Source organism: Lissotriton vulgaris, chromosome 12 (genome assembly GCF_964263255.1).
Source record: "Lissotriton vulgaris chromosome 12, aLisVul1.2, whole genome shotgun sequence".
In the NCBI taxonomy this organism is placed as follows: Eukaryota; Metazoa; Chordata; class Amphibia; order Caudata; family Salamandridae; genus Lissotriton; species Lissotriton vulgaris.
The window spans coordinates 443,451,090-443,475,905 of record NC_141700.1 but is presented as its reverse complement, the minus strand read 5'-3'; the positions used below and the strand labels follow the sequence as shown (position 1 = coordinate 443,475,905).

General features: G+C 30.0%; 23 non-coding genes across 23 annotated transcripts; all 23 read left to right on the top strand.

The window, feature by feature from the left end:
* Nucleotides 1-289: 289 nt before the first annotated feature.
* TRNAT-CGU (transfer RNA threonine (anticodon CGU)) lies at nt 290-362 on the top strand. The gene has a single exon. It is a non-coding gene; the product is annotated as a tRNA-Thr (tRNA).
* Nucleotides 363-1,303: 941 nt separating this feature from the next.
* Nucleotides 1,304-1,376, top strand: TRNAT-CGU (transfer RNA threonine (anticodon CGU)). Its single transcript has one exon. It is a non-coding gene; the product is annotated as a tRNA-Thr (tRNA).
* Nucleotides 1,377-1,811: 435 nt separating this feature from the next.
* Nucleotides 1,812-1,885, top strand: TRNAT-AGU (transfer RNA threonine (anticodon AGU)). The gene has a single exon. It is a non-coding gene; the product is annotated as a tRNA-Thr (tRNA).
* A 942-nt stretch (nt 1,886-2,827) lies between these two features.
* TRNAT-AGU (transfer RNA threonine (anticodon AGU)) lies at nt 2,828-2,901 on the top strand. Its single transcript has one exon. It is a non-coding gene; the product is annotated as a tRNA-Thr (tRNA).
* Nucleotides 2,902-3,843: 942 nt separating this feature from the next.
* TRNAT-AGU (transfer RNA threonine (anticodon AGU)) lies at nt 3,844-3,917 on the top strand. The gene has a single exon. It is a non-coding gene; the product is annotated as a tRNA-Thr (tRNA).
* Nucleotides 3,918-4,859: 942 nt separating this feature from the next.
* On the top strand, nt 4,860-4,933 carry TRNAT-AGU (transfer RNA threonine (anticodon AGU)). The gene has a single exon. It is a non-coding gene; the product is annotated as a tRNA-Thr (tRNA).
* A 439-nt stretch (nt 4,934-5,372) lies between these two features.
* On the top strand, nt 5,373-5,445 carry TRNAT-UGU (transfer RNA threonine (anticodon UGU)). The gene has a single exon. It is a non-coding gene; the product is annotated as a tRNA-Thr (tRNA).
* Nucleotides 5,446-6,894: 1,449 nt separating this feature from the next.
* Nucleotides 6,895-6,968, top strand: TRNAT-AGU (transfer RNA threonine (anticodon AGU)). The gene has a single exon. It is a non-coding gene; the product is annotated as a tRNA-Thr (tRNA).
* Nucleotides 6,969-7,910: 942 nt separating this feature from the next.
* TRNAT-AGU (transfer RNA threonine (anticodon AGU)) lies at nt 7,911-7,984 on the top strand. The gene has a single exon. It is a non-coding gene; the product is annotated as a tRNA-Thr (tRNA).
* A 942-nt stretch (nt 7,985-8,926) lies between these two features.
* Nucleotides 8,927-9,000, top strand: TRNAT-AGU (transfer RNA threonine (anticodon AGU)). Its single transcript has one exon. It is a non-coding gene; the product is annotated as a tRNA-Thr (tRNA).
* Nucleotides 9,001-9,942: 942 nt separating this feature from the next.
* TRNAT-AGU (transfer RNA threonine (anticodon AGU)) lies at nt 9,943-10,016 on the top strand. Its single transcript has one exon. It is a non-coding gene; the product is annotated as a tRNA-Thr (tRNA).
* Nucleotides 10,017-10,455: 439 nt separating this feature from the next.
* On the top strand, nt 10,456-10,528 carry TRNAT-CGU (transfer RNA threonine (anticodon CGU)). The gene has a single exon. It is a non-coding gene; the product is annotated as a tRNA-Thr (tRNA).
* Nucleotides 10,529-11,977: 1,449 nt separating this feature from the next.
* On the top strand, nt 11,978-12,051 carry TRNAT-AGU (transfer RNA threonine (anticodon AGU)). Its single transcript has one exon. It is a non-coding gene; the product is annotated as a tRNA-Thr (tRNA).
* A 942-nt stretch (nt 12,052-12,993) lies between these two features.
* TRNAT-AGU (transfer RNA threonine (anticodon AGU)) lies at nt 12,994-13,067 on the top strand. The gene has a single exon. It is a non-coding gene; the product is annotated as a tRNA-Thr (tRNA).
* Nucleotides 13,068-14,013: 946 nt separating this feature from the next.
* TRNAT-AGU (transfer RNA threonine (anticodon AGU)) lies at nt 14,014-14,087 on the top strand. The gene has a single exon. It is a non-coding gene; the product is annotated as a tRNA-Thr (tRNA).
* Nucleotides 14,088-15,543: 1,456 nt separating this feature from the next.
* Nucleotides 15,544-15,617, top strand: TRNAT-AGU (transfer RNA threonine (anticodon AGU)). The gene has a single exon. It is a non-coding gene; the product is annotated as a tRNA-Thr (tRNA).
* Nucleotides 15,618-17,578: 1,961 nt separating this feature from the next.
* TRNAT-AGU (transfer RNA threonine (anticodon AGU)) lies at nt 17,579-17,652 on the top strand. Its single transcript has one exon. It is a non-coding gene; the product is annotated as a tRNA-Thr (tRNA).
* A 437-nt stretch (nt 17,653-18,089) lies between these two features.
* Nucleotides 18,090-18,162, top strand: TRNAT-CGU (transfer RNA threonine (anticodon CGU)). Its single transcript has one exon. It is a non-coding gene; the product is annotated as a tRNA-Thr (tRNA).
* Nucleotides 18,163-21,143: 2,981 nt separating this feature from the next.
* Nucleotides 21,144-21,216, top strand: TRNAT-UGU (transfer RNA threonine (anticodon UGU)). The gene has a single exon. It is a non-coding gene; the product is annotated as a tRNA-Thr (tRNA).
* Nucleotides 21,217-21,650: 434 nt separating this feature from the next.
* TRNAT-AGU (transfer RNA threonine (anticodon AGU)) lies at nt 21,651-21,724 on the top strand. Its single transcript has one exon. It is a non-coding gene; the product is annotated as a tRNA-Thr (tRNA).
* Nucleotides 21,725-22,161: 437 nt separating this feature from the next.
* Nucleotides 22,162-22,234, top strand: TRNAT-CGU (transfer RNA threonine (anticodon CGU)). Its single transcript has one exon. It is a non-coding gene; the product is annotated as a tRNA-Thr (tRNA).
* A 945-nt stretch (nt 22,235-23,179) lies between these two features.
* TRNAT-CGU (transfer RNA threonine (anticodon CGU)) lies at nt 23,180-23,252 on the top strand. Its single transcript has one exon. It is a non-coding gene; the product is annotated as a tRNA-Thr (tRNA).
* A 945-nt stretch (nt 23,253-24,197) lies between these two features.
* On the top strand, nt 24,198-24,270 carry TRNAT-CGU (transfer RNA threonine (anticodon CGU)). Its single transcript has one exon. It is a non-coding gene; the product is annotated as a tRNA-Thr (tRNA).
* The last annotated feature ends 546 nt before the right edge of the window (nt 24,271-24,816 follow it).

Sequence of the window (24,816 nt, the reverse complement as noted above, 5' to 3'; positions counted from 1 at the left end):
ACTGTTATTGCAAAATGAAAAAAATACATATCTATGAGAAAGACGTAGATGAAATGTCTACCTAGATTGGAGCAATATTATTACCTTCATGAAAAAAATTGTAAAGAATTCAAGAAATGAAATTGTGTTTTATAAGAGTACCTGTTTATTAAAACATATTAATAATTGCGTTGTGATTGAGTATGTTTTCGTGTTTAAGATTACAATACATATAAAGAAGAATTTATAGCAGGAAACACATTTTCATCATCAACAATAAATTATGTATGCATTTCTTACTATTAACGTTGGTGCTGTGGCTTAGTGGTTAAAGCGCCTGTCTCGTAAACAGGAAATCCTGAGTTCAAATCTCAGCAGCACCTAAATGTTTTCTCCATGCTTTCTGAATAATTTTCATCAAACAAATGTTGAATACAATTTAAGAATAAACATCTGGTTCTATGAACTTTAGAATAATTTATCTTAAACATTAAATAAAATGCTTGGTATTGTGAAGATTTTTGTAGGAATGCATTGACTGAAATAGGGAAAAGAAAATGACAAAGAACAAGATAGAGGTGAATGATCACTCTATTGTTGAATTCAACTAATCCATTCTTCAGCAAGGCATATTTTAAAATGATATGAATAGGGTAAACTTCAAATTAGAGAGGTGTTTTTGAATAAGTGAAGAGTCTTCATTCATCTTAAGTGTTTGAGTAGAGAAGTGTGTGAACTTAGAAAAGAATATAAAAGTGAAAAAGCAATATTCTCTTGAACACCATAAAGAAAAGTGTTTCAAAATAAAGAATCAAGTGGGTGCTGTGGCTTAGCTGGTTAAAGCACCTGTCTACAGGAGATCCTGAGTTCAACTCTCTGCAGTGCCTTGCTTTTCTCATTGTTATATAACAAATCATTTTCATTAGGTCTTATTCCGATACAATTAAAATATAAAAGTCTGATTCATATTACTGTTGAACAGATCATCTTTAACCTTATAAAATCCCAAGTATTTTCAAGATTATAGAATGAATACTGTTATTGCAAAATGAAAAAAATACATATCTATGAGAAAGACGTAGATGAAATGTCTACCTAGATTGGAGCAATATTATTACCTTCATGAAAAAAAATTGTAAAAAATTCAAGAAATGAAATTGGGTTTTATAGGAGTACCTGTTTATTAAAACATATTAATCCTTGCGTAGTGATTGAGTATCTTTTCGTGTTTAAGATTACAATACATATAAAGAAGAATATATAGCAGAAAACACATTTTCATCATTAACAATAAATTCTTTATGCATTTTTTACTAATACTGTTGGTGCTGTGGCTTAGTGGTTAAAGCTCCTGTCTCGTAAACAGGAAATCCTGAGTTCAATTCTCAGCAGCATTTAACTGTTTTCTCCATGCTTTCCGAATGATTTTCATCAAACAAGTGTTGAATACAATTTAAGTATAAACATCTGGTTCTATGAACTTTAGAATAAGTTATCTTAAAAATTTAATAAAATGCTTGGTATTGTGAAGATTTTTATAGGAATGCATTGACTGAAATAGGGAAAAGAAAATTACAAAGAACAAGATAGAGGTGAATGATCACTCTCTTGTGGAATTCAACAAATCCATTCTTCAGCAAGGAATATTTTAAAATGATATGAATAGGGTAAACTTCAAATTAGAGAGGTGTTTTTGAATAAGTGAAGAGTCTTCATTCATCTTAAGTGTTTGAGTTGAGAAGTGTGTGAACTTAGAAAAGAATATGAAAGTGAAAAAGCAATATTCTCTTGAACACCATAAAGAAAAGTGTTTCAAAATTAAAAATCAAGTGGGTGCTGTGGCTTAGCTGGTTAAAGCGCCTGTCTAGTAAACAGGAGATCTTGAGTTCAAATCTCAGCAGCGCCTTGCTTTTCTCATTGTAATATATAACAAATCATTTTCATTAGGTCTTATTCCGATACAATTAAAATATAAAAGTCTGATTCATCTTACTGTTGAACAGATCATCTTAAACCTTATAAAAACACAAGTATTTTCAAGATTATAGAATGAATACTGTTATTGCAAAATGAAAAAATACATATCTATGAGAAAACGTAGATGAAATTTCTACCTAGATTTGAGCAATATTAATACCTTCATGATTTTTTTTAAACAATTCAAGAAATGAAATTGAGTTTTATAAGAGTACCTGTTTATCAAAACATATTAATACTTGCGTAGTGATTGAGTATGTTTTCGTGTTTAAGATTACAATACATATAAAGAAGAATTTATAGCAGGAAACACATTTTCATCATCAACAATAAATTATGTATGCATTTCTTACCATTAACGTTGTTGCTGTGGCTTAGTGGTTAAAGCGCCTGTCTCGTAAACAGGAAATCATGAGTTCAAATCTCAGCAGCACCTAAATGTTTTCTCCATGCTTTCCGAATAATTTTTATCAAACAAATGTTGAATACAATTTAAGAATAAACATCTGGTTCTATGAACTTTAGAATAAGTTATCTTAAAAATTAAATAAAATGCTTGGTATTGTGAAGATTTTTGTAGGAATGCATTGACTGAAATAGGGAAAAGAAAATTACAAAGAACAAGATAGAGGTGAATGATCACTCTATTGTTGAATTCAACTAATCCATTCTTCAGCAAGGTATATTTTAAAATGATATGAATAGGGTAAACTTCAAATTAGAGAGGTGTTTTTGAATAAGTGAAGAGTCTTCATTCATCTTAAGTGTTTGAGTTGAGAAGTGTGTGAACTTAGAAAAGAATATGAAAGTGAAAAAGCAATATTCTCTTGAACACCATAAAGAAAAGTGTTTCAAAATTAAAAATCAAGTGGGTGCTGTGGCTTAGCTGGTTAAAGCGCCTGTCTAGTAAACAGGAGATCCTGAGTTCAAATCTCAGCAGCGCCTTGCTTTTCTCATTGTAATATATAACAAATCATTTTCATTAGGTCTTATTCCGATACAATTAAAATATAAAAGTCTGATTCATCTTACTGTTGAACAGATCATCTTAAACCTTATAAAAACACAAGTATTTTCAAGATTATAGAATGAATACTGTTATTGCAAAATGAAAAAATACATATCTATGAGAAAACGTAGATGAAATTTCTACCTAGATTTGAGCAATATTAATACCTTCATGATTTTTTTTAAAGAATTCAAGAAATGAAATTGAGTTTTAAAAGAGTACCTGTTTATCAAAACATATTAATACTTGCGTAGTGATTGAGTATGTTTTCGTGTTTAAGATTACAATACATATAAAGAAGAATTTATAGCAGGAAACACATTTTCATCATCAACAATAAATTATGTATGCATTTCTTACCATTAACGTTGTTGCTGTGGCTTAGTGGTTAAAGCGCCTGTCTCGTAAACAGGAAATCCTGAGTTCAAATCTCAGCAGCACCTAAATGTTTTCTCCATGCTTTCCGAATAATTTTCATCAAACAAATGTTGAATACAATTTAAGAATAACCATCTGGTTCTATGAACTTTAGAATAAGTTATCTTAAAAATTAAATAAAATGCTTGGTATTGTGAAGATTTTTGTAGGAATGCATTGACTGAAATAGGGAAAAGAAAATGACAAAGAACAAGATAGAGGTGAATGATCACTCTATTGTTGAATTCAACTAATCCATTCTTCAGCAAGGTATATTTTAAAATGATATGAATAGGGTAAACTTCAAATTAGAGAGGTGTTTTTGAATAAGTGAAGAGTCTTCATTCATCTTAAGTGTTTGAGTAGAGAAGTGTGTGAACTTAGAAAAGAATATGAAAGTGAAAAAGCAATATTCTCTTGAACACCATAAAGAAAAGTGTTTCAAATTTAAGAATCAAGTGGGTGCTGTGGCTTAGCTGGTTAAAGCGCCTGTCTAGTAAACAGGCGATCCTGAGTTCAACTCTCAGCAGTGCCTTGCTTTTCTCATTGTTATATAACAAATCATTTTCATTAGGTCTTATTCCGATACAATTAAAATATAAAAGTCTGATTCATCTTACTGTTGAACAGATCATCTTAAACCTTATAAAAACACAAGTATTTTCAAGATTATAGAATGAATACTGTTATTGCAAATGAAAAAAATACTTATCTATGAGAAAGACGTAGATGAAATTTCTACCAAGATTTGAGCAATATTAATACCTTCATGATTTTTTTTAAAAGAATTCAAGAAATGAAATTGAGTTTTATAAGAGTACCTGTTTATCAAAACATATTAATACTTGCGTAGTGATTGAGTATGTTTTCGTGTTTAAGATTACAATACATATAAAGAAGAATTTATAGCAGGAAACACATTTTCATCATCAACAATAAATTATGTATGCATTTCTTACTATTAACGTTGGTGCTGTGGCTTAGTGGTTAAAGCACCTGTCTCGTAAACAGAAAATCCTGAGTTCAAATCTCAGCAGCACCCAAATGTTTTCTCCATGCTTTCCGAATAATTTTCATCAAACAAATGTTGAATACAATTTAAGAATAAACATCTGGTTCTATGAACTTTAGAATAAGTTATCTTAAAAATTAAATAAAATGCTTGGTATTGTGAAGATTTTTGTAGGCATGCATTGACTGAAATAGGGAAAAGAAAATGACAAAGAACAAGATAGAGGTGAATGATTACTCTCTTGTGGAATTCAACAAATCCATTCTTCAGCAAGGAATATTTTAAAATGATATGAATAGGGTAAACTTCAAATTAGAGAGGTGTTTTTGAATAAGTGAAGAGTCTTCATTCATCTTAAGTGTTTGAGTAGAGAAGTGTGTGAACTTAGAAAAGAATATGAAAGTGAAAAAGCAATTTTCTCTTGAACACCATAAAGAAAAGTGTTTCAAAATTAAGAATCAAGTGGGTGCTGTGGCTTAGCTGGTTAAAGTGCCTGTCTAGTAAACAGGAGATCCTGAGTTCAAATCTCAGCTGCGCCTTGCTTTTCTCATTGTAATATATAACAAATCATTTTCATTAGGTCTTATTCCGATACAATTAAAATATAAAAGTCTGATTCATCTTACTGTTGAACAGATCATCTTTACCCTTATAAAAACCCAAGTATTTTCAAGATTATAGAATGAATACTGTTATTGCAAAATGAAAAAAATACATATCTGTGAGAAAGACGTAGATGAAATGTCTACCTAGATTGGAGCAATATTATTACCTTCATGAAAAAAAATTGTAAAGAATTCAAGAAATGAAATTGGGTTTTATGAGAGTACCTGTTTATTAAAACATATTAATACTTGCGTAGTGATTGAGTATGTTTTCCTGTTTAAGATTACAATACATATAAAGAAGAATTTATAGCAGGAAACACATTTTCATCATCAACAATGAATAATTTATGCATTTCTTACTGTTAACGTTGGTGCTGTGGCTTAGTGGTTAAAGCGCCTGTCTTGTAAACAGGTAATCCTGAGTTCAAATCTCAGCAGAACCTAACTGCTTTCTCCATGCTTTCCGAATAATTTACATCAAACAAATGTTGAATACAATTTAAGAATAAACATCTGGTTCTATGAACTTTAGAATAAGTTATCCTAAACATTAAATAAAATGCTTGGTATTGTGAAGATTTTTGTAGGAATGCATTGACTGAAATAGGGAAAAGAAAATGACAAAGAACAAGATAGAGGTGAATGATCACTCTATTGTTGAATTCAACTAATCCATTCTTCAGCAAGGTATATTTTAAAATGATATGAATAGGGTAAACTTCAAATTAGAGAGGTGTTTTTGAATAAGTGAAGAGTCTTCATTCATCTTAAGTGTTTGAGTAGAGAAGTGTGTGAACTTAGAAAAGAATATAAAAGTGAAAAAGCAATATTCTCTTTAACACCATAAAGAAAAGTGTTTCAAAATAAAGAATCAAGTGGGTGCTGTGCCTTAGCTGGTTAAAGCGCCTGTCTACAGGAGATCCTGAGTTCAACTCTCAGCAGTGCCGTGCTTTTCTCATTGTTATATAACAAATCATTTTCATTAGGTCTTATTCCGATACAATTAAAATATAAAAGTCTGATTCATCTTACTGTTGAACAGATCATCTTTACCCTTATAAAAACCCAAGTATTTTCAAGATTATAGAATGAATACTGTTATTGCAAAATGAAAAAAATACATATCTATGAGAAAGACGTAGATGAAATGTCTACCTAGATTGGAGCAATATTATTACCTTCATGAAAAAAAATTGTAAAGAATTCAAGAAATGAAATTGGGTTTTATAGGAGTATCTGTTTATTAAAACATATTAATCCTTGCGTAGTGATTGAGTATCTTTTCGTGTTTAAGATTACAATACATATAAAGAAGAATTTATAGCAGAAAACACATTTTCATCATTAACAATAAATTCTTTATGCATTTTTTACTATTACTGTTGGTGCTGTGGCTTAGTGGTTAAAGCTCCTGTCTCGTAAACAGGAAATCCTGAGTACAATTCTCAGCAGCATTTAACTGTTTTCTCCATGCTTTCTGAATGATTTTCATCAAACAAGTGTTGAATACAATTTAAGTATAAACATCTGGTTCTATGAACTTTAGAATAAGTTATCTTAAAAATTAAATAAAATGCTTGGTATTGTGAAGATTTTTATAGGAATGCATTGACTGAAATAGGGAAAAGAAAATGACAAAGAACAAGATAGAGGTGAATGATCACTCTATTGTTGAATTCAACTAATCCATTCTTCAGCAAGGTATATTTTAAAATGATATGAATAGGGTAAACTTCAAATTAGAGAGGTGTTTTTGAATAAATGAAGAGTCTTCATTCATCTTAAGTGTTTGAGTAGAGAAGTGTGTGAACTTAGAAAAGAATATGAAAGTGAAAAAGCAATATTCTCTTGAACACCATAAAGAAAAGTGTTTCAAATTTAAGAATCAAGTGGGTGCTGTGGCTTAGCTGGTTAAAGCACCTGTCTAGTAAACAGGAGATCCTGAGTTCAACTCTCAGCAGTGCCTTGCTTTTCTCATTGTTATATAACAAATCATTTTCATTAGGTCTTATTCCGATACAATTAAAATATAAAAGTCTGATTCATCTTACTGTTGAACAGATCATCTTAAACCTTATAAAAACACAAGTATTTTCAAGATTATAGAATGAATACTGTTATTGCAAAATGAAAAAAATACATATCTATGAGAAAGACGTAGATGAAATTTCTACCTAGATTTGAGCAATATTAATACCTTCATGATTTTTTTTAAAGAATTTAAGAAATGAAATTGAGTTTTATAAGAGTACCTGTTTATCAAAACATATTAATACTTGCGTAGTGATTGAGTATGTTTTTGTGTTTAAGATTACAATACATATAAAGAAGAATTTATAGCAGGAAACACATTTTCATCATCAACAACAAATTATGTATGCATTTCTTACTATTAACGTTGGTGCTGTGGCTTAGTGGTTAAAGCGCCTGTCTCGTAAACAGGAAATCCTGAGGTCAAATCTCAGCAGCACCTAAATGTTTTCTCCATGCTTTCCGAATAATTTTTATCAAACAAATGTTGAATAAAATTTAAGAATAAACATCTGGTTCTATGAACTTTAGAATAAGTTATCTTAAAAATTAAATAAAATGCTTGGTATTGTGAAGATTTTTGTAGGAATGCATTGACTGAAATAGGGAAAAGAAAATTACAAAGAACAAGATAGAGGTGAATGATCACTCTATTGTTGAATTCAACTAATCCATTCTTCAGCAAGGTATATTTTAAAATGATATGAATAGGGTAAACTTCAAATTAGAGAGGTGTTTTTGAATAAGTGAAGAGTCTTCATTCATCTTAAGTGTTTGAGTTGAGAAGTGTGTGAACTTAGAAAAGAATATGAAAGTGAAAAAGCAATATTCTCTTGAACACCATAAAGAAAAGTGTTTCAAAATTAAAAATCAAGTGGGTGCTGTGGCTTAGCTGGTTAAAGCGCCTGTCTAGTAAACAGGAGATCCTGAGTTCAAATCTCAGCAGCGCCTTGCTTTTCTCATTGTAATATATAACAAATCATTTTCATTAGGTCTTATTCCGATACAATTAAAATATAAAAGTCTGATTCATCTTACTGTTGAACAGATCATCTTAAACCTTATAAAAACACAAGTATTTTCAAGATTATAGAATGAATACTGTTATTGCAAAATGAAAAAATAAATATCTATGAGAAAACGTAGATGAAATTTCTACCTAGATTTGAGCAATATTAATACCTTCATGATTTTTTTTAAAGAATTCAAGAAATGAAATTGAGTTTTATAAGAGTACCTGTTTATCAAAACATATTAATACTTGCGTAGTGATTGAGTATGTTTTCGTGTTTAAGATTACAATACATATAAAGAAGAATTTATAGCAGGAAACACATTTTCATCATCAACAATAAATTATGTATGCATTTCTTACCATTAACGTTGTTGCTGTGGCTTAGTGGTTAAAGCGCCTGTCTCGTAAACAGGAAATCCTGAGTTCAAATCTCAGCAGCACCTAAATGTTTTCTCCATGCTTTCCGAATAATTTTCATCAAACAAATGTTGAATACAATTTAAGAATAACCATCTGGTTCTATGAACTTTAGAATAAGTTATCTTAAAAATTAAATAAAATGCTTGGTATTGTGAAGATTTTTGTAGGAATGCATTGACTGAAATAGGGAAAAGAAAATGACAAAGAACAAGATAGAGGTGAATGATCACTCTATTGTTGAATTCAACTAATCCATTCTTCAGCAAGGTATATTTTAAAATGATATGAATAGGGTAAACTTCAAATTAGAGAGGTGTTTTTGAATAAGTGAAGAGTCTTCATTCATCTTAAGTGTTTGAGTAGAGAAGTGTGTGAACTTAGAAAAGAATATGAAAGTGAAAAAGCAATATTCTCTTGAACACCATAAAGAAAAGTGTTTCAAATTTAAGAATCAAGTGGGTGCTGTGGCTTAGCTGGTTAAAGCGCCTGTCTAGTAAACAGGCGATCCTGAGTTCAACTCTCAGCAGTGCCTTGCTTTTCTCATTGTTATATAACAAATCATTTTCATTAGGTCTTATTCCGATACAATTAAAATATAAAAGTCTGATTCATCTTACTGTTGAACAGATCATCTTAAACCTTATAAAAACACAAGTATTTTCAAGATTATAGAATGAATACTGTTATTGCAAATGAAAAAAATACTTATCTATGAGAAAGACGTAGATGAAATTTCTACCTAGATTTGAGCAATATTAATACCTTCATGATTTTTTTTAAAAGAATTCAAGAAATGAAATTGAGTTTTATAAGAGTACCTGTTTATCAAAACATATTAATACTTGCGTAGTGATTGAGTATGTTTTCGTGTTTAAGATTACAATACATATAAAGAAGAATTTATAGCAGGAAACACATTTTCATCATCAACAATAAATTATGTATGCATTTCTTACTATTAACGTTGGTGCTGTGGCTTAGTGGTTAAAGCACCTGTCTCGTAAACAGAAAATCCTGAGTTCAAATCTCAGCAGCACCCAAATGTTTTCTCCATGCTTTCCGAATAATTTTCATCAAACAAATGTTGAATACAATTTAAGAATAAACATCTGGTTCTATGAACTTTAGAATAAGTTATCTTAAAAATTAAATAAAATGCTTGGTATTGTGAAGATTTTTGTAGGAATGCATTGACTGAAATAGGGAAAAGAAAATGACAAAGAACAAGATAGAGGTGAATGATTACTCTCTTGTGGAATTCAACAAATCCATTCTTCAGCAAGGAATATTTTAAAATGATATGAATAGGGTAAACTTCAAATTAGAGAGGTGTTTTTGAATAAGTGAAGAGTCTTCATTCATCTTAAGTGTTTGAGTAGAGAAGTGTGTGAACTTAGAAAAGAATATGAAAGTGAAAAAGCAATTTTCTCTTGAACACCATAAAGAAAAGTGTTTCAAAATTAAGAATCAAGTGGGTGCTGTGGCTTAGCTGGTTAAAGTGCCTGTCTAGTAAACAGGAGATCCTGAGTTCAAATCTCAGCTGCGCCTTGCTTTTCTCATTGTAATATATAACAAATCATTTTCATTAGGTCTTATTCCGATACAATTAAAATATAAAAGTCTGATTCATCTTACTGATGAACAGATCATCTTTAACCTTATAAAAACCCAAGTATTTTCAAGATTATAGAATGAATAATGTTATTGCAAAATGAAAAAAATACATATCTATGAGAAAGACGTAGATGAAATGTCTACCTAGATTGGAGCAATATTATTACCTTCATGAAAAAAAATTGTAAAGAATTCAAGAAATGAAATTGGGTTTTATGAGAGTACCTGTTTATTAAAACATATTAATACTTGCGTAGTGATTGAGTATGTTTTCCTGTTTAAGATTACAATACATATAAAGAAGAATTTATAGCAGGAAACACATTTTCATCATCAACAATGAATAATTTATGCATTTCTTACTGTTAACGTTGGTGCTGTGGCTTAGTGGTTAAAGCGCCTGTCTCGTAAACAGGTAATCCTGAGTTCAAATCTCAGCAGAACCAAACTGCTTTCTCCATGCTTTCCGAATAATTTACATCAAACAAATGTTGAATACAATTTAAGAATAAACATCTGGTTCTATGAACTTTAGAATAAGTTATCCTAAACATTAAATAAAATGCTTGGTATTGTGAAGATTTTTGTAGGAATGCATTGACTGAAATAGGGAAAAGAAAATGACAAAGAACAAGATAGAGGTGAATGATCACTCTATTGTTGAATTCAACTAATCCATTCTTCAGCAAGGTATATTTTAAAATGATATGAATAGGGTAAACTTCAAATTAGAGAGGTGTTTTTGAATAAGTGAAGAGTCTTCATTCATCTTAAGTGTTTGAGTAGAGAACTGTGTGAACTTAGAAAAGAATATAAAAGTGAAAAAGCAATATTCTCTTTAACACCATAAAGAAAAGTGTTTCAAAATAAAGAATCAAGTGGGTGCTGTGCCTTAGCTGGTTAAAGCGCCTGTCTACAGGAGATCCTGAGTTCAACTCTCAGCAGTGCCGTGCTTTTCTCATTGTTATATAACAAATCATTTTCATTAGGTCTTATTCCGATACAATTAAAATATAAAAGTCTGATTCATCTTACTGTTGAACAGATCATCTTTAACCTTATAAAAACCCAAGTATTTTCAAGATTATAGAATGAATACTGTTATTGCAAAATGAAAAAAATACATATCTATGAGAAAGACGTAGATGAAATGTCTACCTAGATTGGAGCAATATTATTACCTTCATGAAAAAAAATTGTAAAGAATTCAAGAAATGAAATTGGGTTTTATAGGAGTACCTGTTTATTAAAACATATTAATCCTTGCGTAGTGATTGAGTATCTTTTCGTGTTTAAGATTACAATACATATAAAGAAGAATTTATAGCAGAAAACACATTTTCATCATTAACAATAAATTCTTTATGCATTTTTTACTATTACTGTTGGTGCTGTGGCTTAGTGGTTAAAGCTCCTGTCTCGTAAACAGGAAATCCTGAGTACAATTCTCAGCAGCATTTAACTGTTTTCTCCATGCTTTCTGAATGATTTTCATCAAACAAGTGTTGAATACAATTTAAGTATAAACATCTGGTTCTATGAACTTTAGAATAAGTTATCTTAAAAATTAAATAAAATGCTTGGTATTGTGAAGATTTTTATAGGAATGCATTGACTGAAATAGGGAAAAGAAAATGACAAAGAACAAGATAGAGGTGAATGATCACTCTATTGTTGAATTCAACTAATCCATTCTTCAGCAAGGTATATTTTAAAATGATATGAATAGGGTAAACTTCAAATTAGAGAGGTTTTTTTGAATAAATGAAGAGTCTTCATTCATCTTAAGTGTTTGAGTAGAGAAGTGTGTGAACTTAGAAAAGAATATGAAAGTGAAAAAGCAATATTCTCTTGAACACCATAAAGAAAAGTGTTTCAAATTTAAGAATCAAGTGGGTGCTGTGGCTTAGCTGGTTAAAGCACCTGTCTAGTAAACAGGAGATCCTGAGTTCAACTCTCAGCAGTGCCTTGCTTTTCTCATTGTTATATAACAAATCATTTTCATTAGGTCTTATTCTGATACAATTAAAATATAAAAGTCTGATTCATCTTACTGTTGAACAGATCATCTTAAACCTTATAAAAACACAAGTATTTTCAAGATTATAGAATGAATACTGTTATTGCAAAATGAAAAAAATACATATCTATGAGAAAGACGTAGATGAAATTTCTACCTAGATTTGAGCAATATTAATACCTTCATGATTTTTTTTAAAGAATTTAAGAAATGAAATTGAGTTTTATAAGAGTACCTGTTTATCAAAACATATTAATACTTGCGTAGTGATTGAGTATGTTTTTGTGTTTAAGATTACAATACATATAAAGAAGAATTTATAGCAGGAAACACATTTTCATCATCAACAACAAATTATGTATGCATTTCTTACTATTAACGTTGGTGCTGTGGCTTAGTGGTTAAAGCGCCTGTCTCGTAAACAGGAAATCCTGAGGTCAAATCTCAGCAGCACCTAAATGTTTTCTCCATGCTTTCCGAATAATTTTTATCAAACAAATGTTGAATACAATTTAAGAATAAACATCTGGTTCTATGAACTTTAGAATAAGTTATCTTAAAAATTAAATAAAATGCTTGGTATTGTGAAGATTTTTGTAGGAATGCATTGACTGAAATAGGGAAAAGAAAATTACAAAGAACAAGATAGAGGTGAATGATCACTCTATTGTTGAATTCAACTAATCCATTCTTCAGCAAGGTATATTTTAAAATGATATGAATAGGGTAAACTTCAAATTAGAGAGGTATTTTTGAATAAGTGAAGAGTCTTCATTCATCTTAAGTGTTTGATTAGAGAAGTGTGTGAACTTAGAAAAGAATATGAAAGTGAAAAAGCAATCTTCTCTTGAACATCATAAAGAAAAGTGTTTCAAATTTAAGAATCAAGTGGGTGCTGTGGCTTAGCTGGTTAAAGCGCCTGTCTAGTAAACAGGAGATCCTGAGTTCAACTCTCAGCAGTGCCTTGCTTTTTCTCATTGTTATATAACAAATCATTTTCATTAGGTCTTATTCCGATACAATTAAAATATAAAAGTCTGATTCATCTTACTGTTGAACAGATCACCTTTAACCTTATAAAAACCCAGGTATTTTCAAGATTATAGAATGAATACTATTATTGCAAAATGAAAAAAGTACATATCTATGAGAAAGACGTAGATGAAATGTCTACCAAGATTGGAGCAATATTATTACCTTCATGAAAAAAAATTGTAAAGAATTCGAGAAATGAAATTGGGTTTTATAAGAGTACCTGTTTAATAAAACATATCAATCCTTGCGTAGTGATTGAGTATCTTTTCGTGTTTAAGATTACAATACATATAAAGAAGAATTTATAGCAGAAAACACATTTTCATCATCAACAATAAATTATTTATGCATTTTTTACTATTACCGTTGGTGCTGTGGCTTAGTGGTTAAAGCTCCTATCTCGTAAACAGGAAATCCTGAGTTCAAATCTCAGCAGCATTTAACTGTTTTCTTCATGCTTTCCGAATAATTTTCATCAAACAAGTGATGAATACAATTTAAGTATAAACATCTGGTTCTATGAACTTTAGAATAAGTTATCTTAAAAATTAAATAAAATACTTGGTATTGTGAGGATTTTTGTAGGAATGCATTGATTGAAATAGGGAAAAGAAAATGACAAAGAACAAGATAGAGGTGAATGATCACTCTATTGTTGAATTCAACTAATCCATTCTTCAGCAAGCTATATTTTAAAATGATATGAATAGGGTAAACTTCAAATTAGAGAGGTGTTTTTGAATAAGTGAAGAGTCTTCATTCATCTTAAGTGTTTGAGTAGAGAAGTGTGTGAACTTGAAAAAGAATATGAAAGTGAAAAAGCAATATTCTCTTGAACACCATAAAGAAAAGAGTTTCAAATTTAAGAATCAAGTGGGTGCTGTGGCTTAGCTGGTTAAAGCGCCTGTCTAGTAAACAGGAGATCCTGAGTTCAACTCTCAGCAGTGCCTTGCTTTTCTCATTGTTATATAACAAATCATTTTCATTAGGTCTTATTCCGATACAATTAAAATATAAAAGTCTGATTCATCTTACTGTTGAACAGATCATCTTAAACCTTATAAAAACACAAGTATTTTCAAGATTATAGAATGAATACTGTTATTGCCAAATGAAAAAAATACATATCTATGAGAAAGACGTAGATGCAATTTCTACCTAGATTTGAGCAATATTAATACCTTCATGATATTTTTTTTAAAGAATTCAAGAAATGAAATTGAGATTTATAAGAGTACCTGTTTATTAAAACATATTAATACTTGCGTAGTGATTGAGTATGTTTTCGTGTTTAAGATTAGAATACATATAAAGAAGAATTTATAGCAGGAAACACATTTTCATCATCAACAATAAATTATGTATGCATTTCTTACTATTAACGTTGGTGCTGTGGCTTAGTGGTTAAAGCGCCTGTCTCGTAAACGGGAAATCCTGAGTTCAAATCTCAACAGCGCCTTGCTTTTCTCATTGTAATATATAACAAATCATTTTCATTAGGTCTTATTCCGATACAATTAAAATATAAAAGTCTGATTCATCTTACTGTTGAACAGATCATCTTTAACCTTATAAAAACCCAAGTATTTTCAAGATTATAGAATGAATAATGTTATTGCAAAATGAAAAAAATGCATATCTATGAGAAAGACGTAGATGAAATGTCTACCTAGATTGGAGTAATATTATTACCTTCATGAAAAAAAATTGTAAAGAATTCAAGAAATGAAATTGGGTTTTATAAGAGTACCTGTTTATTAAAACATATTAATACTTGCGTAGTGATTGAGTATGTTTTCCTGTTTAAGATTACAATACATATAAAGAAGAATTTATAGCAGAAAACACATTTTCATCATCAACAATAAATTATTTATGCATTTTTTACTATTACCGTTGGTGCTGTGGCTAAGTGGTTAAAGCTCCTATCTCGTAAACAGGAAATCCTGAGTTCAAATCTCAGCAGCATTTAACTGTTTTCTTCATGCTTTCCGAATAATTTTCATCAAACAAGTGTTGAATACAATTTAAGTATAAACATCTGGTTCTATGAACTTTAGAATAAGTTATCTTAAAAATTAAATAAAATGCTTGGTATTGTGAAGATTTTTGTAGGAATGCATTGACTGAAATAGGGAAAAGAAAATGACAAAGAACAAGATAGAGGTGAATGATCACTCTCTTGTGGAATTCAACAAATCCATTCTTCAGCAAGGAATATTTTAAAATGATATGAATAGGGTAAACTTCAAATTAGAGAGGTGTTTTTGAATAAGTGAAGAGTCTTCATTCATCTTAAGTGTTTGAGTAGAGAAGTGTGTAAACTTAGAAAAGAATATGAAAGTGAAAAAGCAATATTCTCTTGAACACCATAAAGAAAAGTGTTTCAAAATTAAGAATCAAGTGGGTGCTGTGGCTTAGCTGGTTAAAGCGCCTGTCTAGTAAACAGGAGATCCTGAGTTCAAATCTCAGCAGCGCCTTGCTTTTCTCATTGTAATATATAACAAATCATTTTCATTAGGTCTTATTCCGATACAATTAAAATATAAAAGTCTGATTCATCTTACTGATGAACAGATCATCTTTAACCTTATAAAAACCCAAGTATTTTCAAGATTATAGAATGAATAATGTTATTGCAAAATGAAAAAAATACATATCTATGAGAAAGACGTAGATGAAATGTCTACCTAGATTGGAGCAATATTATTACCTTCATGAAAAAAAATTGTAAAGAATTCAAGAAATGAAATTGGGTTTTATAAGAGTACCTGTTTATTAAAACATATTAATACTTGCGTAGTGATTGAGTATGTTTTCCTGTTTAAGATTACAATACATATAAAGAAGAATTTATAGCAGGAAACACATTTTCATCATCAACAATGAATAATTTATGCATTTCTTACTGTTAACGTTGGTGCTGTGGCTTAGTGGTTAAAGCGCCTTTCTCGTAAACAGGTAATCCTGAGTTCAAATTTCAGCAGAACCTAACTGTTTTCTCCATGCTTTCCGAATAATTTACATCAAACAAATGTTGAATACAATTTAAGAATAAACATCTGGTTCTATGAACTTTAGAATAAGTTATCTTAAACATTAAATAAAATGCTTGGTATTGTGAAGATTTTTGTAGGAATGCATTGACTGAAATAGGGAAAAGAAAATGACAAAGAACTAGATAGAGGTAAATGATCACTCTATTGTTGAATTCAACTAATCCATTCTTCAGCAAGGTATATTTTAAAATGATATGAATAGGGTAAACTTCAAATTAGAGAGGTGTTTTTGAATAAGTGAAGAGTCTTCATTCATCTTAAGTGTTTGAGTAGAGAAGTGTGTGAACTTAGAAAAGAGTATAAAAGTGAAAAAGCAATATTCTCTTTAACACCATAAAGAAAAGTGTTTCAAAATAAAGAATCAAGTGGGTGCTGTGGCTTAGCTGGTTAAAGCGCCTGTCTACAGGAGATCCTGAGTTCAACTCTCAGCAGTGCCTTGCTTTTCTCATTGTTATATAACAAATCATTTTCATTAGGTCTTATTCCGAAACAATTAAAATATAAAAGTCTGATTCATCTTACTGTTGAACAGATCATCTTTAACCTTATAAAAACCCAAGTATTTTCAAGATTATAGAATGAATACTGTTATTGCAAAATGAAAAAAATACATATCTATGAGAAAGACGTAGATGAAATGTCTACCTAGATTGGAGCAATATTATTACCTTCATGAAAAAAAATTGTAAAGAATTCAAGAAATGAAATTGGGTTTTATAGGAGTACCTGTTTATTAAAACATATTAATCCTTGCGTAGTGATTGAGTATCTTTTCGTGTTTAAGATTACAATACATATAAAGAAGAATTTATAGCAGAAAACACATTTTCATCATTAACAATAAATTCTTTATGCATTTTTTACTATTACTGTTGGTGCTGTGGCTTAGTGGTTAAAGCTCCTGTCTCGTAAACAGGAAATCCTGAGTACAATTCTCAGCAGCATTTAACTGTTTTCTCCATGCTTTCCGAATGATTTTCATCAAACAAGTGTTGAATACAATTTAAGTATAAACATCTGGTTCTATGAACTTTAGAATAAGTTATCTTAAAAATTAAATAAAATGCTTGGTATTGTGAAGATTTTTGTAGGAATGCATTGACTGAAATAGGGAAAAGAAAATGACAAAGAACAAGATAGAGGTGAATGATCACTCTATTGTTGAATTCAACTAATCCATTCTTCAGCAAGGTATATTTTAAAATGATATGAATGGGGTAAACTTCAAATTAGAGAGGTGTTTTTGAATAAGTGAAGAGTCTTCATTCATCTTAAGTGTTTGAATAGAGAAGTGTGTGAACTTAGAAAAGAATATGAAAGTGAAAAAGCAATATTCTCTTGAACACCATACAGAAAATTATTTCAAACTTAAGAATCAAGTGGGTGCTGTGGCTTAGCTGGTTAAAGCGCCTGTCTAGTAAACAGGAGATCCTGAGTTCAACTCTCAGCAGTGCCTTGCTTTTCTCATTGTTATATAACAAATCATTTTCATTAGGTCTTATTCCGATACAATTAAAATATAAAAGTCTGATTCATCTTACTGTTGAACAGATCATCTTTATCCTTATAAAAACCAAAGTATTTTCAAGATTATAGAATGAATACTGTTATTGCAAAATGAAAACAATACATATCTATGAGAAAGACGTAGATGAAATGTCTACCTAGATTGGAGCAATATTATTACCTTCATGAAAAAAAAGTGTAAAGAATTCAAGAAATGAAATTGGGTTTTATAAGAGTACCTGTTTATTAAAACATAATAATACTTGCGTAGTGATTGAGTATGTTTTCGTGTTTAAGATTATAATACATATAAAGAAGAATTTATAGCAGGAAACACATTTTCATCATCAACAATGAAGTATTTATGCATTTCGTACTACTAACGTTGGTGCTGTGGCTTAGTGGTTAAAGCCCCTGTCTCGTAAACAGGAAATCCTGAGTTCAAATCTCAGCAGCACCTAACTGTTTTCTCCATGCTTTCCGAATAATTTACATCAAACAAATGTTGAATACAATTTAAGAATAAACATCTGGTTCTATGAACTTTAGAATAAGTTATCTTAAAAATTAAATGAAATGCTTGGTATTGTGAAGATTTTTGTAGGAATGCATTGACTGAAATAGGGAAAAGAAAATGACAAAGAACAAGATAGAGGTGAATGATCACTCTATTGTTGAATTCAACTAATCAATTCTTCAGCAAAGTATATTTTAAAATGATATGAATAGGGTAAACTTCAAATTAGAGAGGTGTTTTTGAATAAGTGAAGAGTCTTCATTCATCTTAAGTGTTTGAGTAGAGAAGTGTGTGAACTTAGAAAAGAATATGAAAGTGAAAAAGCAATATTCTCTTGAACACCATAAAGAAAAGTGTTTCAAATTTAAGAATCAAGTGGGTGCTGTGGCTTAGCTGGTTAAAGCGCCTGTCTAGTAAACAGGAGATCCTGAGTTCAACTCTCAGCCGTGCCTTGCTTTTCTCATTGTTATATAACAAATCATTTTCATTAGGTCTTATTCCTATACAATTAAAATATAAAGTCTGATTCATCTTACTGTTGAACAGATCATCTTAAACCTTCTAAAAACCCAAGTATTTTCAAGATTATAGAATGAATACTGTTATTGCAAAATGAAAAAATTATATATCTATGAGAAAGACGTAGATGAAATTTCTACCTAGATTTGAGCAAGATTAATACCTTCATGAAAAAAAATTGTAAAGAATTCAAGAAATGAAATTGGGTTTTATAAGAGTACCTGTTTATTAAAACATATTAATCCTTGCGTAGTGATTGAGTATCTTTTCGTGTTTAAGATTACAATACATATAAAGAAGAATTTATAGCAGAAAACACATTTTCATCATCAACAATGAATTATTTATGAATTTTTTACTATTAACGTTGGTGCTGTGGCTTAGTGGTTAAAGCGCCTGTCTCATAAACAGGAAATCATGAGTTTGAATCTCAGCATCACCTAACTGTTTTCTCCATGCTTTCCGAATAATTTTCATCAAACAAGTGTTAAATACAATTTAAGTATAAACCTCTGGTTCTATGAACTTTAGAATAAGTTATCTTAAAAATTAAATAAAATACTTGGTATTGTGAAGATTTTTGTAGGAATGCATTGATTGAAATAGGGATAAGAAAATGACAAAGAACAAGATAGAGGTGAATGTTCACTCTATTGTTGAATTCAACTAATCCATTCTTCAGCAAGGTATATTTTAAAATGATATGAATAGGGTAAACTTCAAATTAGAGAGGTGTTTTTGAATAAGTGAAGAGTCTTCATTCATCTTAAGTGTTTGAGTAGAGAAGTGTGTGAACTTAGAAAAGAATATGAAAGTGAAAAAGCAATATTCTCTTTAACACCATAAAGAAAAGTGTTTCAAATTTAAGAATCAAGATGTTGCTGTGGCTTAGCTGGTTAAAGCGCCTGTCTAGTAAACAGAAGATCCTGAGTTCAACTCTCAGCAGTGCCTTGCTTTTCTCATTGTTATATAACAAATCATTTTCATTAGGTCTTATTCCAATACAATTAAAATATAAAAGTCTGATTCATCTTACTGTTGAACAGATCATCTTAAACCTTATAAAAACACAAGTATTTTCAAGATTATAGAATGAATACTGTTATTGCAAAATGAAAAAAATACATATCTATGAGAAAGACGTAGATGAAATTTCTACCTAGATTTGAGCAATATTAATACCTTCATGATTTTTTTTTAAGAATTCAGGAAATGAAATTGAGTTTTATAAGAGTACCTGTTTATCAAAACATATTAATACTTGCGTAGTGATTGAGTATGTTTTCGTGTTTAAGATTACAATACATATAAAGAAGAATTTATAGCAGGAAACAAATTTTCATCATCAACAATAAATTATGTATGCATTTCTTACTATTAACGTTGGTGCTGTGGCTTAGTGGTTAAAGCACCTGTCTCGTAGACAGGAAATCCTGAGTTCAAATCTCAGCAGCACCTAAATGTTTTCTCCACGCTTTCCGAATAATTTTCATCAAACAAATGTTGAATACAATTTAAGAATACACATCTGGTTCTATGAACTTTAGAATAAGTTATCTTAAAAATTAAATAAAATGCTTGGTATTGTGAAGATTTTTGTAGGAATGCATTGACTGAAATAGGGAAAAGAAAATGACAAAGAACAAGATAGAGGTGAATGATCACTCTATTGTTGAATTCAACTAATCCATTCTTCAGCAAGGTATATTTTAAAATGATATGAATAGGGTAAACTTCAAATTAGAAAGGTGTTTTTGAATAAGTTAAGAGTCTTCATTCATCTTAAGTGTTTGAGTAGAGAAGTGTGTGAACTTAGAAAAGAATATGAAAGTGAAAAAGCAATATTCTCTTGAACACCATAAAGAAACGTGTTTCAAATTTAAGAATCAAGTGGGTGCTGTGGCTTAGCTGGTTAAAGCGCCTGTCTAGTAAACATTAGATCCTGAGTTCAACTCTCAGCAGTGCTCTACTTTTCTCATTGTTATATAACAAATCATTTTCATTAGGTCTTATTCCGATACAATTAAAATATAAAAGTCTGATTCATCTCACTGTTGAACAGATCATCTTTAACCTTATAAAAACCCAAGTATTTTCAAGATTATAGAATGAATACTGTTATTGCAAAATGAAAAAAATACATATCTATGAGAAAGACGTAGATGAAATGTCTACCTATATTGGAGCAATATTATTACCTTCATGAAAAAAAATTGTAAAGAATTCAAGAAATGAAATTGGGTTTTATAAGAGTACCTGTTTATTAAAACATATGAATCCTTGCGTAGTGATTGAGTATCTTTTCGTGTTTAAGATTACAATACATATAAAGAAGAATTTATAGCAGAAAACTCATTTTCATATATTAACAATAAATTCTTTATGCATTTTTTACTATTACTGTTGGTGCTGTGGCTGAGTGGTTAAAGCTCCTGTCTTGTAAACAGGAAATCCTGAGTTCAATTCTCAGTAGCATATAACTGTTTTCTCCATGCTTTCCGAATAATTTTCATCAAACAAGTGTTGAATACAATTTAAGTATAAACATCTGGTTCTATGAACTTTAGAATAAGTTATCTTAAAATTAAATAAAATGCTTGGTATTGTGAAGATTAATGTAGGAATGCATTGACTGAAATAGGGAAAAGAAAATGACAAAGAACAAGATAGAGGTGAATGATCACTCTATTGTTGAATTTAACTAATCCATTCTTCAGCAAGGTATATTTTAAAATGATATGAATAGGGTAAACTTCAAATTAAAGAGGTGTTTTTGAATAAGTGAAGAGTCTTCATTCATCTTAAGTGTTTGAGTAGAGAAGTGTGTGAGCTTAGAAAAAAATATGAAAGTGAAAAAGCAATATTCTCTTGAACACCATAAAGAAAAGTGTTTCAAATTTAAGAATCAAGGGGGTGCTGTGGCTTAGCTGGTTAAAGCGCCTGTCTAGTAAACAGGAGATCCTGAGTTCAACTCTCAGCAGTGCCTTGCTTTTCTCATTGTTATATAACAAATCATTTTTATTAGGTCTTATTCCAATACAATTAAAATATAAAAGTCTGATTCATCTTACTGTTGAACAGATCATCTTAAACCTTATAAAAACACAAGTATTTTCAAGATTATAGAATGAATACTGTTATTGCCAAATGAAAAAAATACATATCTATGAGAAAGACGTAGATGCAATTTCTACCTAGATTTGAGCAATATTAATACCTTCATGATTTTTTTTTTTAAAGGATTCAAGAAATGAAATTGAGTTTTATAAGAGTACCTGTTTATTAAAACATATTAATACTTGCGTAGTGATTGAGTATGTTTTCGTGTTTAAGATTACAATACATATAAAGAAGAATTTATAGCAGGAAACACATTTTCATCATCAACAATAAATTATGTATGCATTTCTTACTATTAACGTTGGCGCTGTGGCTTAGTGGTTAAAGCGCCTGTCTCGTAAACAGGAAATCCTGAGTTCAAATCTCAGCAGTACCTAACTGTTTTCTCCATGCTTTCTGAATAATTTTCATCAAACAAATGTTGAATACAATTTAAGAATAAACATCTGGTTCTATGAACTTTAGAATAAGTTATCTTAAAAATTAAATAAAATGCTTGGTATTGTTAAGATTTTTTTAGGAATGCATTGACTGAAATAGGGATAAGAAAATGACAAAGAACAAGATAGAGGTGAATGTTCACTCTATTGTTGAATTCAACTAATCCATTCTTCAGCAAGGTATATTTTAAAATGATATGAATAGGGTAAACTTCAAATTAGAGAGGTGTTTTTGAATAAGTGAAGAGTCTTCATTCATCTTAAGTGTTTGAGTAGAGAAGTGTGTGAACTTAGAAAAGAATATAAAAGTGAAAAAGCAATATTCTCTTGAACACCATAAAGAAAAGTGTTTCAAATTTAAGAATCAAGTGGGTGCTGTGGCTTAGCTGGTTAAAGCACCAGTCTAGTAAACAAGAGATCCTGAGTTCAAATCTCAGCAGCGCCTTGCTTTTCTCATTGTTATATAACAAATCATTTTCATTAGGTCTTATTCCGATACAATTAAAATATAAAAGTCTGATTCATCTTACTGTTGAACAGATCATCTTTAACCTCATAAAAACCCAAGTATTTTCAAGATTATAGAATGAATACTGTTATTGCAAAATGACAAAAATACATATCTATGAGAAAGACGTAGATGAAATGTATACCTAGATTGGAGCAATATTATTACCTTCATGAAATAAATTGTAAAGAATTCAAGAAATGAAATTGGGTTTTATAAGAGTACCTGTTTATTAAAACATATTAATACTTGCGTAGTGATTGAGTATGTTTTCGTGTTTAAGATTACAATACATATAAAGAAGAATTTATAGCAGGAAACACATTTTCATCATCAACAATGAATTATTTATGCATTTCTTACTATTAACGTTGGTGCTGTGGCTTAGTGGTTAAAGCGCCTGTCTCGTAAACAGGAAATCCTGAGTTCAAATCTCAGCAGCACCTAACTGTTTTCTCCATGCTTTCTGAATAATTTTCATCAAACAAGTGTTGAATACAATTTAAGTATAAACATCTGGTTCTATGAACTTTAGAATAAGTTATCTTAAAAATTAAATAAAATGCTTGGTATTGTGAAGATTTTTGTAGGAATGCATTGACTGAAATAGGGAAAAGAAAATGACAAAGAACAAGATAGAGGTGAATGATCACTGTATTGTTGAATTCAACTAATCTATTCTTCAGCAAGGTATATTTTAAAATGATATGAATAGGGTAAACTTCAAATTAGAGAGGTGTTTTTGAATAAGTGAAGAGTCTTCATTCATCTTAAGTGTTTGAGTAGAGAAGTGTGTGAACTTAGAAAAGAATATGAAAGTGAAAAAGCAATATTCTCTTGAACACCATAAAGAAAAGTGTTTCAAAGTTAAGAATCAAGTGGGTGCTGAGGCTTAGCTGGTTAAAGCGCCTGTCTAGTAAACAGGAGATCCTGAGTTCAACTCTCAGCAGTGCATTGCTTTTCTCATTGTTATATAACAAATCATTTTTATTAGGTCTTATTCCGATACAATTAAAATATAAAAGTCTGATTCATCTTACTGTTGAACAGATCATCTTTAACATCATAAAAACCCAAGTATTTTCAAGATTATAGAATGAATACTGTTATTGCAAAATGACAAAAATACATATCTATGAGAAAGACGTAGATGAAATGTCTACCTAGATTGGAGCAATATTATTACCTTCATGAAATAAATTGTAAAGAATTCAAGAAATGAAATTGGGTTTTATAAGAGTACCTGTTTATTAAAACATATTAATACTTGCGTAGTGATTGAGTATCTTTTCGTGTTTAAGATTACAATACATATAAAGAAGAATTTATAGCAGGAAACACATTTTCATCATCAACAATAAATTATTTATGCATTTCTTACTATCAACGTTGGTGCTGTGGCTTAGTGGTTAAAGCGCCTGTCTCGTAAACAGGAAATCCTGAGTTCAAATCTCAGCAGCACCTAACTGTTTTCTCCATGCTTTCCGAATAATTTTCATCAAACAAATGTTTAATACAATTTAAGAATAAACATCTGGTTCTATGAACTTTAGAATGAGTTATCTTAAAAATTAAATAAAATGCTTGGTATTGTGAAGATTTTTGTAGGAATGCATTGACTGAAATAGGGAAAAGAAAATGACAAAGAACAAGATAGAGGTGAATGATCACTCTATTGTTGAATTCAACTAATCCATTCTTCAGCAAGGTATATTTTAAAATGATATGAATAGGGTAAACTTCAAATTAGAGAGGTGTTTTTGAATAAGTCAAGAGTCTTCATTCATCTTAAGTGTTTGAGTAGAGAAGTGTGTGAACTTAGAAAAGAATATGAAAGTGAAAAAGCAATATTCTCTTGAACATCATAAAGAAAAGCGTTTCAAATTTAAGAATCAAGTGGGTGCTGTGGCTTAGCTGGTTAAAGCGCCTGTCTAGTAAACAGGAGATCCTGAGATCAACTCTCAGCAGTGCCTTGCTTTTCTCATTGTTATATAACAAATCATTTTCATT